This window comes from Octopus bimaculoides, chromosome 12, assembly GCF_046866305.1.
Source record: "Octopus bimaculoides isolate indiv1 chromosome 12, ASM4686630v1, whole genome shotgun sequence".
Lineage (NCBI taxonomy): Eukaryota > Metazoa > Mollusca > Cephalopoda > Octopoda > Octopodidae > Octopus > Octopus bimaculoides.
Window position 1 is genome coordinate 10,032,657 of NC_142939.1, and position 19,979 is coordinate 10,052,635.

General features: G+C 36.6%; 1 long non-coding RNA gene across 1 annotated transcript in view; it reads right to left on the bottom strand.

The window, feature by feature from the left end:
- Positions 1–905: 905 nt before the first annotated feature.
- Positions 906–19,979, bottom strand: part of LOC149132952 (uncharacterized) — a 22,774-nt gene continuing 3,700 nt past the window's right edge. Inside the window, exon 2 of the long non-coding RNA XR_016243800.1 lies at positions 906–2,186. This is a non-coding gene — a long non-coding RNA (uncharacterized LOC149132952). The remainder of the gene's footprint in view (positions 2,187–19,979) is intronic.

Here is a 19,979-nt window from a genome sequence, read left to right on the forward strand (position 1 = left end):
AATTAATCAAATTATAAATAAAACTTTTAAAATGAAGCAGAAAATAACGCCAGGAAGCGAAAACTTGTTATAAAAATATTCGTGAATTAAATATATTCACAATAGAATAAGTACGTTGACAACATTGTAAATAAGTCAATTTACAGACAATGGTAAATCTCAACGACAGGACGCCATTTTATTGACCAAAGGAAAAAAGAAAATTTATAATGTGTAACATTGGTTTCATTCAAACTAGAATAGGAAGAAGGCCTATTTAAATTTTAGAGAATGGAGTTAATATCGATGGAGTCAAACTCAACAATATATATATGTATGTATGTATATATGTATGTATATATATGTAAATATATATATATATATATATACATACCCACATACATATATATATATGTATGTATATATATGTATGTATATATATGTATATATATATATATATATGTATATATATATATATATGCATGTATATATATATATATATATATATATATATATATATATATATATATATATATATATATATATATATATATATATATATATATGTATATATATGTATATATTGGTTCTGTAGGGATGGAAGACAAAATTGACTTAGGAGGGAAAATAGAATAGATAAAACTAAATGCGATAATTTCATTTAATATGCCATGTTACCCTGTTTTGACTACCCATAAGGACCAAGTTTAAAGAGTGGCTGTGAAATGCTAAAGCTCTATCTTTCCAAACGGCCGTAAGCTTTTCAGGTGAAGTGAAATAGCTTCAATTAAAAATCGACATGATGTCGCTGTCTATATTCTCCAGGAACCGACCATAATATTACGCAGTCGTAATATTTATGGATTGTTACTGAAATAAAAGAGAAAACCTGGAAATAATACGGTAAATATAAAAATAAGCTATTCTTTAGAGAGTCGTTTTATTTTCCACATGATTCAACAATTGGATCTGTTTATCCCCACGCAACAAATTTACCGTCTTTTATTCCTCCAAGAAACGCAATTTGGTGTGATCATTTCATGAAATATCTGCAACTTGATATTAGATTCATTTTGTTCTGGAAATTTAGTTTTCCATTAATTTCCTTTCTTGCATACAATATTTCCCGACCCAAAATAATTTAGACTAAGATGAGGGAAAAGAATTATTTTAATGTCATGTGTCTAATAATAAGCAGCCATGATAAATATTTACTAATTATTCGAAAACGAAACAAAAATAAATGATTTTTTTCCTTCTAAAATGGGTTGCAGTCCAATAGCCCGAAGAAAATATCGAAATATAATTTAAATTTGTATTAACTTATGAATAATCTTTTAAAATAGAGATTCTTTAAATGCTTCAATGACAATATCCAGAGGAAAACCCCAGCACAACCTGAAAGTTCGTTTTGTATTGAATGAATAGTAAGTATGACGAGTTTGCGAGTTTGGTTTCATTTTCTGTAGCCAATACTTCTCTCTTCACTGATAATCGACATGAACTAAATAAATCTTGCGATATAGATTAATGTCTGTCCGTATTCTTTAAACATTGAGTCTCAGTTCATATCTTAAGTTTGAGCGAAGTCTTTTGTCAGCGTTCATTCGAACTGTTATTTTTCTTGCTGTTCTGTAACATGGTGCAAAATAACTGCCACCATTAAAAAAAAAAAAAAAAATGTGTATGCTTATTTTGTTTGTTTGCTTGCTTGTTTCTGATCGTTTCCATTTGTAAATAATTTAATACAATTTTTTTTCTCTGTGAATGTTTTCAGGTCATTTAATATATTTGTTTAACACGAAGTTACTATAATTTTTTCTTCAGTTTCCGTGAAATTGCAATATTTACATTAGCTGGACGATTGCTGTCGCATCGCTTCTGTATAGAAAGTTAAGCACATTACATATTCGTTTCGACTGGGATCACAATAATGAACACAGCTCAAAATGATATGTCTATTTAAACAATAAGAACATATAAGGTTACAATATGCATTGCCCGATTGTCTTGGAATTCTCCGTGGGATGCTATTCTCTGGTAAGCTATGAACTTTGTTAGCACGCTTAAAAAGTGTGTTTTCTCGGTAAAATCTTGGATTGATTTGGTTCAAATGTAGGTTTTGTGTTTGGTCAGGTGATCGCCAACACCGATACTGTTGGATGTATGCAAAACCAAGCAAACTGAGCCAGACAATTCGGTACATTCTGGAAATAGACAAAGCGGAAAAATACATAAATATTACTCGGATGTCTTAGTTATAGCTGATGACGGCCAAGGTATTCGACGTAAGCGTTGTAATAGACGTTATAAAAAAACAAGAGAGGTAGAAACACTAAAATCACCTCTGACGCACTCCATCAATTACTGAGTCTGTGTGTTGCTGCGTAATCACGTAACCGTGTTACGTAATTGCGTAACCGTGTTACGTAATTGCGTAACCGTGTTACGTAATTGCGTAACCGTGTTACGTAATTGCGTAACCGTGTTACGTAATTGCGTAACCGTGTTACGTAATTGCGCAGAAACTCCTAACTGCGAGGGATCAATGTCACACACACACACACACACACACACACACACACACACTCACTCACTCACACACTCACATATATTGATACACGGTAAGAGGGCAATTGGTGACGTATTCGGTGCTTCATAGGCACAAACACTCAGGTCTAGTCACCAACTGCCTACCTATACCTGTGTAAATTCTATATAATGTAAAGTGCTGTTTCCCTCTTTCGCTTGTAAACGCATGCACACGCACACGCGCATACACACACACACACACACACACACACACACACACACACACACACACACACACAATACAGGTGATATTAGATTTAATAAACAATAAATTTGAAACAGAAATGATTAACAATTTCTGTCCTAAAAGAGAATTTAAAGAAAGGAGTATGAGAAAAATGGACGTGAAAATTAGTAAAGAATATTTGACGATGGTGACAAGGAGGACATTGATAACGATGATGGAGACGACGACGACGACAAGGGTGATGACGATGATGATGGTAATGATGATGATGACGATGACGACGACAACGACAAGGATGATGATGATGATGATGCTGGTAATGATGATGATGACGATGTGCATCAAGGACGGAGAACGAGAATGCAAACTAAATCCTTCAGTTTAATAAATCTCCCCTAGCCCCTACTTGGCTTCAACTCGATTCCATGAATCCTTTGAAGGACGAAAAAGAAAGTCGTTCTCGGCAACATAGACTTTGCGTTCCATTCTTCTTTAATCATGTTTTTAAATTTTGACACAAGGCCAGCAATTTGGTGACGGTGATGTGTGGGGACAGGGAGCGACCTTTTAAAATGATTCTGTCAGTCTCCTTACCTTCCAATAGTTTCTAATTTAGACAGAAGATCGGCAATATTAAGGAAAGACAGAATGGAAGAATAAATCGTTATGCCATTGTACTTTATTTGTCCTCGCTCTTTACATTCCGCGGCACATTTACACGACTGTCGATTTGTGCCAACGTTTAATGATGCATTGGGATAACAACATAGCGTAAGAAGGAGTCTAACTTCCGATCGCCCAACGGTGGGACTCAGACGACTGGTGAAGGGATACGCCAGTTTGAGCCTACTACAGTCACGTTAATATTATCGATCTGTGACATCATCGCCACCATCATCATCCTCATTATCACCATCGCTTCTCTTCCATCTGTATGTCTTTTCATTGGTCCTCCAGCAAGCAGAGCTGTTAACACCACAGCTGCCATCGCTACTGAGTCCGCCGCCGCCACGACGACGACGACGACGACGACGACGACGACGACGACCACCACCACCACCACCACCACCACCACCACCACCACCACCACCACCAGAAGCAAGGAAGACAGATTAACAGGTGGTAAAGGTACTTATAATGCTAACGAGTAAGTCTCACTCGTCGTATGTGTCCCTAAACCTCATATCCCCTAAACCTCATATCCCCTAAACCTCATATCTCACACGAAAAAAGAGAATCAACTTCAACGAAAAGAGTGGTTGGGGAGAGTAGGGAAGATTTCCGGGGTTTTCCCCATCTTTTTCATTAGAACTAATTAATAAAACACACACATATACACACTCGTACGCACATGTACATACATGCACACACATACATACGCACATATACATACATACGCACACGGATATATATATATATAAATATATAATACGTATATATATATATATATATATATATATATATATATATATATATACACAATAAATATCTATACATACACACACATATATGCATACGTATATATATATATAAATGCACACTCACACACACACACACACACACACACACACACATACACACACACACACTGTTTATTTGAACCGAGTTCTTTGAATTGGAAGAAATATGTGGGCAGGATCAATGAGAAAATGAACGAGAAAAAATTAACAGACATTTCGTTGTGGTTGTTGTTTTTGTTGTTGGTGATGATGATGATGATGATTGTAACAATGATGATGATGACAACGATGATGATGATGACAATAATAATAATGGTAGTGGTGGTATTTGCGGTAATGATGATGATGATGGTGGTGGTGGTGGCGGTGGTAGTAGTAGTAGTAGTAGTAGTAGTAGTAGTAGTAGTAGTAGTAGTAGTAGTAGTAGCAGTAGTAGTAGTAGCAGTAGTGATCTGGTGGTGATGATGCTGATGATGTCGACAACAATGCTGACGGTCATTATGATAATGATGACGACCATGACAACGTCGGTGATAATGACGATGGTGAGGATGGATAGTAGTAGTAGTAGTAGTAGTAGTAGTAGTAGTAGTAGTAGTAGTAGTAGTAGTAGTAGTAATAGGCGGAAGAGGAGGAAGAGAAGAAGAACGACGATGTTGGTAGGAATGCGATTAATCGATCTGTTCAATCAATCAGTTAGCCAATGACTTCATTACCAAAGATTAATATTGCTGATGATAATTAAAATGATAATTAATCAAGATGTTCTTATTTATCTATTTATTTACTTTCGTATTTTTCTGAGTTATTTTTTTTTCTTACGAAAAACTCTGAGGAGCGTTTCGAGAGAACTAATATAGCATTTTAATTTTCCATCTATATTATATAAGAAAGGGAAAAAAAAATAGTTCTTTTAATCAACATTTTTTCTTCTGAACAAATATTTTTAAAGAGGTTATAAGAATTATGTCAATAAAAAAAAAAAAAAAAAAAAAAAAAAAAAATTGTGTTTCTGCAAAAAAATTAATTTATAATATTCTACTTTATTTTTGAGACCGGAATGAGATTACAAAAAATAGCATACAAAGGAAGAATCATTTTCTACAGAACTAAAAATAGAATTATGTTTTATTATAATTATGCTTTATTATACAAAAACGGGGGGTCGACTTTATTAAAGCCAGGGGAGTGAGTACTGGCGATGTTATAGCGGGAGTGTGGTCTAAGTAGTGAATGTATCAGGTTTTCAATCCAGGGACCAACGCACGTTGGATTTCTATATACAGACAAGCCTTCGTTGAATGCGATTATCAAATTACGCAAAACGTGACGGGCAAGTTATTAGCAATAAACTGTAAGAGGTCTTTTAAAGTACAACATTAGAAAAGAATAATCTAATTTTAGTAAGTTATTAGTAATGAAAAATACTAGATTGGAGGGGCACCAATTGACAAGAAGGGCCTCAGCTCATTAGAAAAGGCATCACAGTCATCAACGAGTTAGTAGCAAAGATGGGCAAAAGCGATTTATTCCGTTGGCAGCATTTGGAACAGTTGTGTGCAGTTTGTGTTCAACACTTAACCGAACTTATTACAGACTGGAGTAACTCGAGACGGCGGCTTTAGCTCTGTAGTATTCACATCACTCTGTTAAATATAATGCTTGTTTATTCTCATTGTTTCCAACTAACCATGCACCGTCTCATTGCTTTGATAATGTGATTCTTTATTTTTAGAATGACATTGTAGGGGTAACTGTGAGAGGCTAGATTTGGCCGGTTTGAATACATGAACAGCCAGAATATTTGGGCTATTTTAAATGCTAAAGTCTAAATCGTACTTAAAATGTCTGCTGCAACTCTCAGCTCGAGAGATGAAATGGTCTCACGATTATCATTCGTAATCAACTTGGTAACAGCAAAAGACTTTTGTCTTCGAAATATAACGAAGAAGCTTCATCAGTTATGCGTCGCTCTTTCATTAATAGGCAGTGACAAACTATGAACGCAGACATTGCAAAATATTGTTAGATCTACTGTAGCGGATCTTGCTATGCTTGTGTCTCTTTCTTTATCTTAGTGTTTCATTCATTTCAACCTGGCAATTTTATTCTTTTCTTTTTAAGTAATCGTCCACTGCCATCCTTCATTGTCCGTCACTGTCATCTTCCCTATTATTGCAATCACACCGTCCACTTCATTGAAATGTCTTTTAATGATATTCTTATAAGCTTCTATATTTTAGCTCGCTGTAGATCATAGCATTGGCGATTCTAGTGTCCGCCAATTGGATTATATGTTTCACTCAGCCCACCGTGATTCCTGCAGACCAGTCTCAATACTATGCATATATGGATGCTGCAGGATCTTCTAGTTTAATTGGTAATGGTGCTAAAAGCTATTAATGGCAGGAATTCATTGGACAAGCTGTGTGGAGAAAATCTCCAGGACTGGATAGTCTACACAAGAAGATTTATTTGAACATATCACACTTACTTCTGTTTTGCTAGATCCTGCAGTAATTTGCAGCAGATTGCTTTAGCTCTTCTTTTTTTAATGCATAATCATGGACAAAATGTGGCACCCTTGATACAATTTTTTCAGCATTTCTGAGACTGGTGACAGGAAGAGAGAAGTCCTCTTGAACTTCAAGGTATAGCTTTAATTCTCGTAACAGAGTGAATTTCGTTAGAGGCGTCAAAGGTGGATGCTAATCTGAGAGACACGTAAAGTTAACAACCCAGTTATTCAGACCTAGAACCAGCGCAAATACCACAAACTACTTCAACAATTCCACCAACCCACCGACATGGACTGGTATTTTATTTTATCAAGCCTGAAAGGTTGAAATCTCACAATCACTAGCTTTCTTGGGCAATGAAGAGCAGGAAGCTTTCATCTACCTGCTTGGTCTTTGTTTACAGAAGGCTCTGAAAACAGAGGTTTCCTCATTGACCAGATCCTCGTTAATTTATTGAAATATCATTTGAAGTAAAAGGGGAGAGAGAGAGAAAGATATCCTGCTCTTTATATATTTATCTCTCATTCCCGTCCATTACTAGGAATAGCACCACCACAACCAACAAGAACTTGTGCCATTGCAACAACCATCAATACCACGCTTATCGTTTCAATCTGGCGCAGCTTCTTACTACAACTGCAGCTATTGCAATTATCATAGAATGATCGCCACATCGAGATTACCATTATCAGACACAACCATCGCAATAGTCTGCACCGTACCAGCAACAGCAACAGCAACAGCAGCACCAGCACCACCACTAAAACCACCACCACCAGATACCTAACCAAACACGCTGCTGTCACCCAAATTAATAAACGCTTGCTTAATTTACTAAATAACTTGTTTGGATTTGACTAATTACAAACTAAAAGGCAAAACCTTGTTAACAATATAATAATTGTTTAATAACATGGCTGTTACGGATGTCTGTGCGTGTGTGTGTGCGTGTGTGTGTTTGTGTGTGTGAGTGTGTAAATGATTGCTTGTTTTATAATGGATATGTGCGCATGAATTACTGCGGAAGTGTATAACACATGCATACATAAATACATACATACACACACATATATGTACATAGATGTGTGTATATATGTGTATGTGTGTGTACGTGTGTGTGTGTATAAGTATGCTCGTAAGTATGACTATATATATGTATGTATATGTATGCAGCTATGTATATATGTAACTGTGTACGCATGCATGTATATATTGCGTACAATGTATACGTACAGTATATAATGCACACGATTGTTCATATACATATACATATATGTACACACACACACACACATACACAGATACACACACACACACACACACACACACACACACACACACACAAAGTTGTTTTCGTTTGGAATTGTGTCTGTCTGTCTGTGGGGAGTCTGCAGGCAGGTGTGGTGATAATTGCTGTAGCAGCGGTGGCGGGGACGTCGATGGTGTTGCTGCTGCTGCTGCTGCTGCTGCTGCTAACGATGACGATGACGACGGCGACGATAAAGGTGATGCTGAATGCAATAGTGATGGTGGTGGTGGTGGTGGTGGTGGTGGTAGGTAAGATGTTGGCGGGACGACGTAAACAAGAACAAGAACATGATAGATAAGATACATAAAATAACAACACCACTGCCATCAGTTACAACAGCAAACTACAACAACTATCACAACAATAACATGAAATGTGTGAGTGTGTGTGTGTGTGCGTGTGTGTGTGCGTGCGTGTGTGTGTGTGTGTGTGTGTGTAGTGTTTTCTTAAGAAGCCGTCTAAGTGAGCAACATGTTTGTTAGGTGGTGGTGGTGGTGGTGGTGGTGGTGGCGGCGGCGTTATTTCTTCGAGTAATTAAAATTATTCCCACCTTTTTCTTTCGTTTGCTAATTTCATTCAAGTCAACTACGATTTTATCAATTAGTTTCAATCAAGTATTTAAACATTCAGTTAATTAACTGTTCGTTCACTCTAGACAAAAGATTAATGACGATCGAGCTGGTAGACATGTCGAACAAGGAATCAACGTGTCGAGGTTTCATATCACCGCCGCCACCGTCACCGCCGCCGCCGCCGCCGCCACCGTCACCGCCGCCGCCGCCGCCGCCACCGTCACCGCCGCCGCCGCCGCCGCCACCGACCAGTCTCCTTGCTCTGTCTCCGTAGCCATTTCGAAATTGGTTTGGAGACGGTAAAAATGTGGATAAAATATCTCGGAGTAAATTCTTGCTAATGGAGTAAACTCTGCGTGGTTGTTCGATCTACGAGAAATAGCTGTTAAATCGTCATCAAATCATACCCTAATCGCCTTAGAAAACGATGTGATGGATAATGAGATTCTGTGGCTTTGTATGTATAAAAAAGGCGGGATGGTCATTGCTAGAATGGTTTTGATTAGTGTTGAACTAAAGATAAACACCATAAAGCCGGAAGAAATGCTGCTAAGCATTTTGTCCGGCGGCGTACCAGATTGGTAGAGTCGGAAAAGTGTCGGAAACAAAAGGTTGCTTTATTTTTTATCTTTTACGTGTTTCAGTCTTTAGACTGCGGCATTGCTGGAGCACCGCCTTGAAGAACTTTTAGTCGAATGGATCGACCCTATTAATTATTTTTTAAAGCCAGGTACTCATTTTATTGGTTTCTTTCGCCGAAGCGCTAAGTTACGGGGACGTAAACACACCTCACCGCTTGTCAAGCGGTGGTGAGGAACTGACACTTACAAAAAGACACGCACACACATACATACGACAGGCTTCTTTCAGTTTCTTTCTACCAAATCCACTCACGAGGCTTTGGTCTGCGCAAGGCTATAGTAGAAAAGCCTCGGTCAAAGTGCCAAACAGTGGGGATGAACCCGGAGCCATGTGGTTGGGAAGGAAACTTCTTACCACTCAGCTACGCTTAGCGATATTTCTTCAGACTCTTCTAAGTTCTGAATTCAAATCTCACCGTAGTCAACCATTCGCGGCAAAATAAAACAAAGTTCTGACCAAAAAATGGTGGCATCAATGGCATCAACTAAACTAGTTTAGGAAAGTGGGTTATACATCATTAGATGTACACCTGACTTTCCTATATTAAATTAGAAGTGAACTGAACGCAGAACTCCAAACTGATCAACAACAACAATATTTATTTTATGGTGGAAAATATACAGCTTCCAATTGTCCGGTTTCTGAGTAGCCTGAATGTAGATGTACTGTCCCTAGAGATGAATCGTCGGAGAGACAACTTGCTTCTTCCACACTCAATGAGAGCTTGTTTTAGACCGTCTTGCTTGTTCGCTGTCTGGCGTGGTAAGAGAGAGAATAGAAGCGGGAACGCTTGGATGTTGAAATCCACGCATGCGTGGTTAAGGATGCAACAATGGCGACTATGCCTTTTTGGCGCCAATATGACGTCACTACACTAGTCTTGTGTTTAAATCAGAAGCTATGCTATATCATTACTCAGCGATATTTGTTCCGGCCTCAAGGAGACGGACTGGCTGAATCGTTAGCTCGCCGACCAAAAAGTTTGGCGGCATTACGTTCATGAGTTCATATTTCGCCGAGATCAACCTTACCTTTCATTCTTTAGGGGTTGATAAAATAAGTACCAGTTGAGCACTGGGGTGGCTGCAATCGACTTAGATCCGCCCGCACCTCGAAATTTCTGGCCTTGTGTCAAAGTTTCAAACCGAAATTTGTTCCGGGATTTTACGTTGTGAGATCAAATCCCAACAAGGTTATCATTGTCATTCATCTTTTCATGGGTCGATCAAATAAAATACAAGGAGAGAGGTTTAGCTGAAGGTATATCAAACTAAATCCTTTTGCACAAACTTAAAACCCTGAACCTATATCAGAAACAATTATACATATTTAGCCACCTCTTAACAATTTCAGTCGAGCAAACTTCATGAAAAAGAAAAAAAGAAAAAAGTGAAACTGTTTTGGTATTTATAACAAGTCGTATTGTTGTATTATGTTGATATCGTTAAGCGGATAAGATATAATCTCCGCTACAACACACGCACACAATGTACACAAAAAATGTGACTACTTTAACCGGATAGGGCGCTGGCCAATTGCAGGTGTCCGTCGTCTTTATTTGTTACTGAATATATCAGGCTTGAAGTGTTAATCGACACGATCAGATAAAACTAAAAGGAATAGCGCTTGTCTCACCACGAAATACCTGAAGCAACTGATGGGAATTGGTCAAAATCGCAAACGAAACAGGATGTATTTATTATATCCTGCTCAAGCTGTGTACCAGTTACAACGTATACATACATACATTCATGCATACATACATACATACATACATATATACACACAGACATACATACATGCATGCATGCATGCATGCATACATACATACATATGCAAATGCTGCATATTTATGTATGTATATCTCTCTATCTCTGTCTGTCTCAGTGTGTGTGTATATATAGATACAAATATTTATATATATATATATATATATATATGTATGTATGTATGTATGTATGTATATACTTGTATATATATATATATATATATATATATATATATACACACACACACACATATATATATAGTTGTGTATATATACATGTTTGCATCTTTGTAAGTATGCCTTTCCATGCGTGCGCGCGCGCGTGTGTGTGTGTATGAGCATGTGTGCATAGTCTAAGACGGAAGAAAATTTTAACATCACCTCTGGAGTTCGAAAGCTGCAAATATATCAAACTCTACAGCTGTCCTAATAACGCACACACACACACACGCACACACACACACACACACACACACACACACACACACATTTTTATGTATTTCTATATTTCCGAATAAAACTTTTGAAACGTAATTTTACATTATTCCTATTAAAAATCTCATGAAATCAGATTACATTTTCAGTTTCACTTCCTTCTGAGAGTTCATGTTATCATAAATTATGTAATTAGTTTTAACCTTACAAACACTTTCTTACGCGTCATTTTAACAAGGGTTTACTTTGTTAAGGGAAGATGCAGGAGATAAAATAACCAATACAAAAGAATTTTTCTTTTTGTTTTTTGTGAAAGCGGGAGGTTTGTTTACAGCTATATTTCAATAATACAGGATTTTATTTGGCTTATCAAATCGTTAATACCCTTTGCTTTCTTTGATATCTTAGAAATTACAATATCTAATCTTTTGCTTGTTTCAGTCATTGGACTGCAGCTATGCTAGGCCACCACCTTTAGGCATTAGTCGATGACTGGACGATGATAAACTGCGTGGCGTTCTAAACATAAAATTAGTCGCCATACGTCTATCTGTACATGGAAGAGAGATGTTATATATATGCACACACACACACACACATACATGTAAATTTCCCGATTGAACACCGCACGTTATACAAGCTTGACCGAAAGTTGCAAGATCATATGTATTACGATACATATGAAGGATATTTATCTCTGGATAAAATGCCCCTTTTATGTTGATCCCACCTATAAATATATATCTAAAAAGAAACTGGTACTCCGTCGCTTACGACGACGAGGATTCCAGGTGATCGGATCAATGGAACAGCCTATTCACCAGATTAACGTGCAAGTGGCTGAGTATTCCACCGGCTCGCATACCCTTAACATAGTTCTCATACAGGCATTTCATATTTTTGCCAGCTGAGTGGACTGGAGCAATGAGAACGAAAGTGTTTTCCTCAAGGACTCAACATGCCGTCGGGAATCGAACACATGATTTTATGATCGTGAGCCGAATGGCCTAACTAATTAGTCACGCACCTTCTACAGCCCCACACATATCTATATCTATATAATTTATTGTCATCAAATAATTACGTGAAACATGTTCAATACACATACACATCCACCCAACCACACGTATATACAAACTCATGCGACAGGCTTCTTTTAGGTTCCGTCAACCAAAACCACTCACAAGGCTTTATTCGATCCGAGGCTATAGTAGAAGGCATTTGCCCAAGGTGCTACGCAATGGAACTGAACTTGGGACATCTATAAGACATTAAAAGTAAAATTGAATCTTGCTTGCTTGCTTGCAATGTTACTCGGCCAAAATGACGCATAATGGGAAAATGTAAATAATAGGAAGATGTAAATACGAACGGAATGAAACAAATTTCGCGTAAATCGGATAACGGTTGTGAAGATATTAAGGGTTTTCAGGGTATAAATACCCAAAACGGTGCGTAATGGGAGAAGTCTCTGAAATTAGCGTAATCCTGAACGTTAATTTCACGAGCAGGCTGTTCCGTTGATCAGATCAATTGGAACCCTCGACGTCGTAAGCGACGGAGTGCCAACAACAACATAAATCATTGTTATCAAATGATAAAGTGAAACTAGTTCAGAAAATTGCATCATTTTATTTGAGAACATTTTAGGGCTTGATCAAACATAAACACCAAAAATATTTACTCTTTTAAAGCTACGCGAATATTTCTGTTTGCGAGTAGGTGGATGAGTGTGTGCATGTATGTAGTTTTATCTACATACGCATATGCATACATATAGAAACATGCATGAATATATATATATATATATATATATATATATATATATATATATATATATATATATGTATAAATATAAAATAAATATAAATATATATATGTATGTATATATATATATATATATATATATATATATATATATATATATATACACAGATACATATATATATATGATATACACATATATATATATACATTATATATACATATATATATATATATATATACATACATAGATATACATACACACACACGCACATATGCATACATACATACATACATACATACGTACATACATACATACATACATACATATATACATATATACATACATACATTTACGCTGGCTTAGATTGGCCGAAAATTCGAAGTCACTATCAAAAACATTCTTGCTTAAGAAATAGTAAGCTTATATTCTACAAAAGTATAGGGTAACCCATCAAATTAATGTAAACTTGTTTTTATTATAACTGAACACAATGTATATATATATATATATATATATATATATATATATATATATATATATATATATATATATACTTATATATATATATATATATACTTATATATATATATATATATATGCATCTGCACATTTACATAAACCTGCATGGAAACACACACACATACACAAATTTTATTATCATTAAAATATATATGAAACACGGTCCCAAAATTGCATCATTTATTTAAAGAATTTGTCTGAGACTGGCCAAAGAAACAAAAAATATTTGCACTTTTCAAAGAATAGGTGAGCTCACAAATATATTTATTTATGTGCACACCCACCCACCCACCCACCCACCCACCCACACGCACGCGCGCGCGCACACACACACACACACATTTATATGCAATTATATATGCACTCATACCTCTTAAAAGTGTAAATATTTTTATTTCTTTCGTTAATCTTTGACAAGTTTTCAAAGAAAGCGCATGTTTTGTATGTATGTGTGTCTATACCGATTTATACAAATATATATAATGCATATTCAATTCTAAAAGGTTCAAATATTTGATTTCTTCTATCAACTCCAGATAGTTTCACAAATAAAACAGATGATGTAATTTGCTGTTGTCGTTACGTATATGTATATCTCATGCAATTATGTTGTTGTTGTTTTGTTGTTGGCACTCCGTCGCTTACGACGTCGAGGGTTCCAGTTGATCCGATCAACGGAACAGCCTGCTCGTGAAATTACCGTGCAAGTGGCTGAGCACTCCACAGACACGTGTACCCTTAACGTAGTTCTCGGGGATATTTAGCGTGACACAGAGTGTGACAAGGCTGGCCCTTTGAAATACAGGCACAACAGAAACAGGAAGAAAGAGTGAGAGAAAGTTGTGGTGAAAGAGTACATGTATGTATGTATGCACCTATATCCTATAGTAATGTAAAATATGTTGTATCACTGCATACTTTTGGTGATTTCTGACGCGAAGTCTTTGATCCGTGCCATTTCGAAAGATCTTTCAATTTCAGTTGTGTGACCTCTCCTTCTCGGCCAATACAAATTTTCCTTGTCTGTGTCTATTCTGTTCAATGTTTCTTCGTGCATTGTCTACGGAAGTGCTTTCATTACCTTCATTTAGTATGGCGTTCTGTAGCCTTCACTTTTAGCTTAGTTTTTAGCATTTTTACGATTTCTGTTATTGTTCCTTTCTTCTCAGAAGTGTCAGATATTTCATCAGACTTGTTTTTGTCACTGTTGACTCTCTCGAAGATAGAAAATAGTTTTTCGTTTTGCACATCCTTGTTTTGAAGCTATTTGTATTAGTTTTATTTCCATTGTTCCATTATTTTTCTAGTCCTGTATAAGTTTTTAAGGTGTGGGATGATGTTATCTAAATAACAATCAATATTTTCCCATTTTCTTGCCTCCAGTCTTGGTTGTCTGTTTAGCGGACAATTGAGAATATTACAACTATAACGTATTTGTATTGCTCAACTAAAGTATTGAAGTCTATTACCTTTCTATTTGCATTCAGTCACGTCTTTCGTTTTAATATAAGGTGTCTAAACACTCGTTCACTTGTGTATTTTCTACTCTGTCTAATTCATTGATTCCAAAGTATTCGTATGTCTGTGTATGTTGCAAATATTTAATCTTTGTCTCTTTTTACTTCGCATGATATTAATATTGTTAATTTTCTATTCTTCAAATTTGCTTTGGCGCATTTTTCTTACTCGAACGTCGTAGCAGTTTTTCGAGTAAATCTCTGCACTGTCTTCACCACTGTTTCCAGTTGTTCATCATCCGCAATGTACAACTTAATGTCATCCATACACAATAAATCACTGATTTTCTACAATGGTACATATATTATATCGACTGCAGCCCTGCTTAACAATTTAGTCAAAGTTATTAGTATCTAGCAGTAAAAGAAATAGAGCGGGGATGTCCTTTGAAATATACCTCTCATCCAACGGGGTTGGGTTGATATTTTATCATTCCGTCTTTTGTCTGTGTCATCAGGAATTGTTTTTATTTCCCCAAAATGTATTTAACGTGTCTGCCTAACATTAGTGATATCGTGCCCACGGTTTCGAAGACGCACATGTGGAGATAGATCATGCTCGGACACATCAATCTTTACTGTATTCGATCATGGATTTCTTGATTAGTTAATGATCTTTATATTCATATGATCATTCAGTTTATCTAAGAAACAGGTGTTGTTTTTTTACCTAGTATTTATTTATTGTCTGAGATATTACTGAAGTTAGAAACATTGTAGTCACTATAAAAGCAAGTTTTGTGTTTCTATAGGTTTTCATGTTAACCGGTTTTTAGTGTTGTCGGTTAAAGATTGGTTTCACTCAAAGAAACTGCCAGGTGTTCGCTCTGGCTTCGTCAGTAACTCACTAAGTATGTAAAAATAAATGAATTAAATAAAAATAAGGTAGGTAATAAATAAAAAAATAAAGAAAACTAGCAGATTTGTCCGAATGTCGGAAAATGTGCCTCGTAGTATTTATTTAGTAGAAAGGAGTAAGGCAGCGAGCTGTAGAATTGTTAGCGCGTCGGACAAATTGGCTATCAGCATTTTTTCCACTTCCTTACGTTCTGAGTTCAATTCCCGAAAGTTAACTTTGCTTGTCTTTCTTTTGGGGTCGATAAAATAAGTATCAGTTGAGCATTAGGATCAATGTAATCGACTACCCTTCCACCAAGTTTCAAGCCTTGTGACTATAGTAGATAGAAAGAATTATTATTATTATTATTATTATTATTATTATTATTATTATTATTATTATTACTGAGTGAGAGGGCAGTATATGCCATCAAAGTGACACTGGGGTAAAATATACGAAGCCCAGTATACCCATCATGACTACCCATCTGATAAGAGTACACCAGGCACATGCATCACAACCATATGTGCACCAGGGCATTCTATTATTATTATTATTATTATTATTATTATTATTATTATTATTATTATTATTTCCATGGCTCGTGTGAATAGGCCTACTCTGAACTTTCGTTTGTAAACCGGAGGGGTTGAGAAGGAGGGAGGCGCCTGCTGAGGTGCATCTGGTGATTGGGTTAACCACAATGTGCGGGATTCTTGGTTGTCCCCGTGAGGAACTTCCCTCTTTTGGGAAATTATTATTATTGTTTAATTGTTTTGTTAATTGTTTTTGTTATTTATTGTATATACGACATTGTTCAACACCCCACCTGTCCCTTGTATTGTATCGTTCCTGTTTATTTTGTGTTCGGCCCTTGTGGCCAGTGAATAAACCATTAATATTATTATTGAGTGAGAGGGCAGTGCATGCCATCAAAGTGACACTGGGGTAAATATACGAAGCCCAGTATACCCATATTGACTACCCATCTGATGCATCATAACCAAATATGCGCGACATGGTGATCCCATATCACGATGAACAGCGCATGACCTTTGTTGAATGTTACCATAAACTGTCTGCTACCCCATATCTGCTGTAGATTATCACCTCTAATCTCTGTTTTAGGACTCGTCCTCCTAATCTTTGAACTCTTACTCCTCTTCATTTGTAGAATGTTACACTCATTTTTTTACCAACTGAAACTCTGAAACATCTTACTCTTTCATATATTTACTACCGGGGCCTGTGTTGCTTAGTTCTACAGTCAGTCCTGATCGGATCGAAAAATCATCAAAAGTGTTTCACCTTGTCTTTTAATACACATACACACCCAAGTTTTATTCACACGTGCATGTACACACACACACACACACACACACACACACACACACACACACACACACACACACACACACACACACACACACACACAATATATAACTCCAATGAGTGCCTTTTTCTTGTTTTTAAAGATATTACAATGTTATATGACAGATATTTAACTGCGAACTTTAACTGGTCAAGCAACCTCGTTCGCAGTTGCCTTGCTATCTCGATACGATATATGATGTTGTTGATGATGATGATGGTGATGATGACGACGACGGTGACTATAACAGTGGTGGTTATTCACTGCAGGGGCAGAAAAAGTCTGCCCAATCATTGAACAAGGTGTGGCTTAATTTTATTTTTTTATATAAAACAACCAATCCTCTAAATTGGATTTTTCTGATATAGTTTCTAAGAATTGTGTCTTAATTATTATCCATAAGTAAAGTTAATAAAATCTAAGATATTAGTTACTGATTATAATGTAATATAATAAATAATAGCACAAAATTGACCTAATATAATAAACATACAACCGTGTGTGTGTGTGTGTGTGTGTGTGTGTGTGTGTGTGTGTGTGTGTGTGCGTGTGAGTGTGTGTGTGTGTGTGTGTGTGTGTGTGTGTGTGTGTGTGTGTCTATACACATATATATATAAGTGCAGTAACAACTCAACGCTCTAGACAGGTTTCTAAGAAAGCAAAGTGAAACGCACCAGCGCAGTACGGGGCCTTTAGAACTTAGAATAAACAGAGACAGAAACTTGATAGGATCATTTCTACGAGTGGTACCAACACAAATCATGGTAATAAAATAAACCATGGTTACCATCATTGGTTAAAAAAACAAAAGCCTCTTTACCCAAATTACTGAAAAATTCTTTTGCCGTTTCTTAACAATTCTGTTGCAAGAAGTCTTTATCCTATTCGATCTACCTCTTGAGAATCATTCTGGATGCGTTGCTTCAACTACAGAAGCTCTTCAACGCATCAGCTCTTGACATAAGACTCTATTAACTTCTTCAAACCTTCTATATTAACACTTTACATTCTTCCTTTATTGACCAAATCCGTGACGTCATTTGTATTAATCATTAGTTGGCGCTGTTTATTCATAAAATCTCCAAAAAGTCATTACATGCTTCAGGCTATAGTTTCTTCCAAAACAAAACCTGTTCATACAGTTCTCAGATACTGTATCCAAGCTTCTTCGATATAATTTACGGCCTTCACGTTATAGCAAATTCTTCGAAAGACCCTGAAAAATAATTTTCCTTACTATTTATTTCTTCAGTAAATTGTGTAAATAAACAATGCAACGAGACGGTGCTTGATTGTCGGTAAACTGCAATGAATTAATGCATGTCTAACGGGTGTCAAGATACGAGGGTGGCCGGCAGCATTATCGATCAGCAGCTATACTTTAATTTCGAGGTTATGTTCTTCGCAATATCCTTTTATTTCTGGACAGAAGAACGACATAAATCACCACGACACTTTTATGGAGGCGACACTTTTGGGTCAGCTTTATAAAGCCCTGTTGCAAATTCAAGGGCTGGCTTGGGTGGCGCGCACTCTAGTTACGTAACTGACCATCACTGCAAAATAATAATTTCTACTACAGGTAGAAGGCCTAGAATTTTGGGAAGGGTTAGTCGATTTCAACGACCCCAGTGCTTGATTGGTGCTTATTTTATCGATCTCATTAGGACGAAAGGCAAAGTCGATCTCAGAAGCATTTGAACCCAAAACGTAAAGACAAATGAGATGCTGCTAAGTATTTTGTCCTGCTTGCTCACGATTTTGCCGGCTCGCCGCCTTATCACCGCTAAATAATATTAAACGACCATTTTCCAGCCTTGAAACCAAAAGCGTTTTATTGTTTCTTTTTGCTTGGGGGATGAAAGTGTAAGAAGGCATTCCTTCTGAGAGAAAGCTTGTTTCGTCCACTCTGAATACAAGTCAGGATGGACAATTACTACGTTTGATGATATTCTGAAGAATCTTGGAAAATTCCTTAGTTATCTGGCTGCTTGTATTTGCAGCTTCATCACACACGCTTATACAGTGTATATATATATATATATCATTCTCAGTTAGCTGTGAATGTTTTGAAGTATTTCCTTATGTATGTGTCTGAAGTCGCTTCTTGCTTTCCCATTATAAAAAGTTTACTTAAAGGCGTGTTACATTGCGTTTCGCCATTTACTCACACAGCAAAGAAATCTTTCACCCCATCCCAAATACTTCTCGAACGAGTCACATTCTTTGCTGATAGCGACGAGGTCGACATCGCATGAGTTTTTCTGTTCGCATTTTTCATGAATTGTCTCAGTGACCAACTTTAAACACATACCTGCATACACCGGATATTTATCAGCTTCCGATCATCTGATCACTTTACATCCCAGTGTGATGTTTTCTACTGTACCTTAGACAAACTTTCAGCATTTAACACTACAAGACGGTTTCCACTAACGATGTTGAAAAATGCTTGTGCGAACAATTTAGGTGTATGTACGAGCAGTGTATAAATGCTAATCA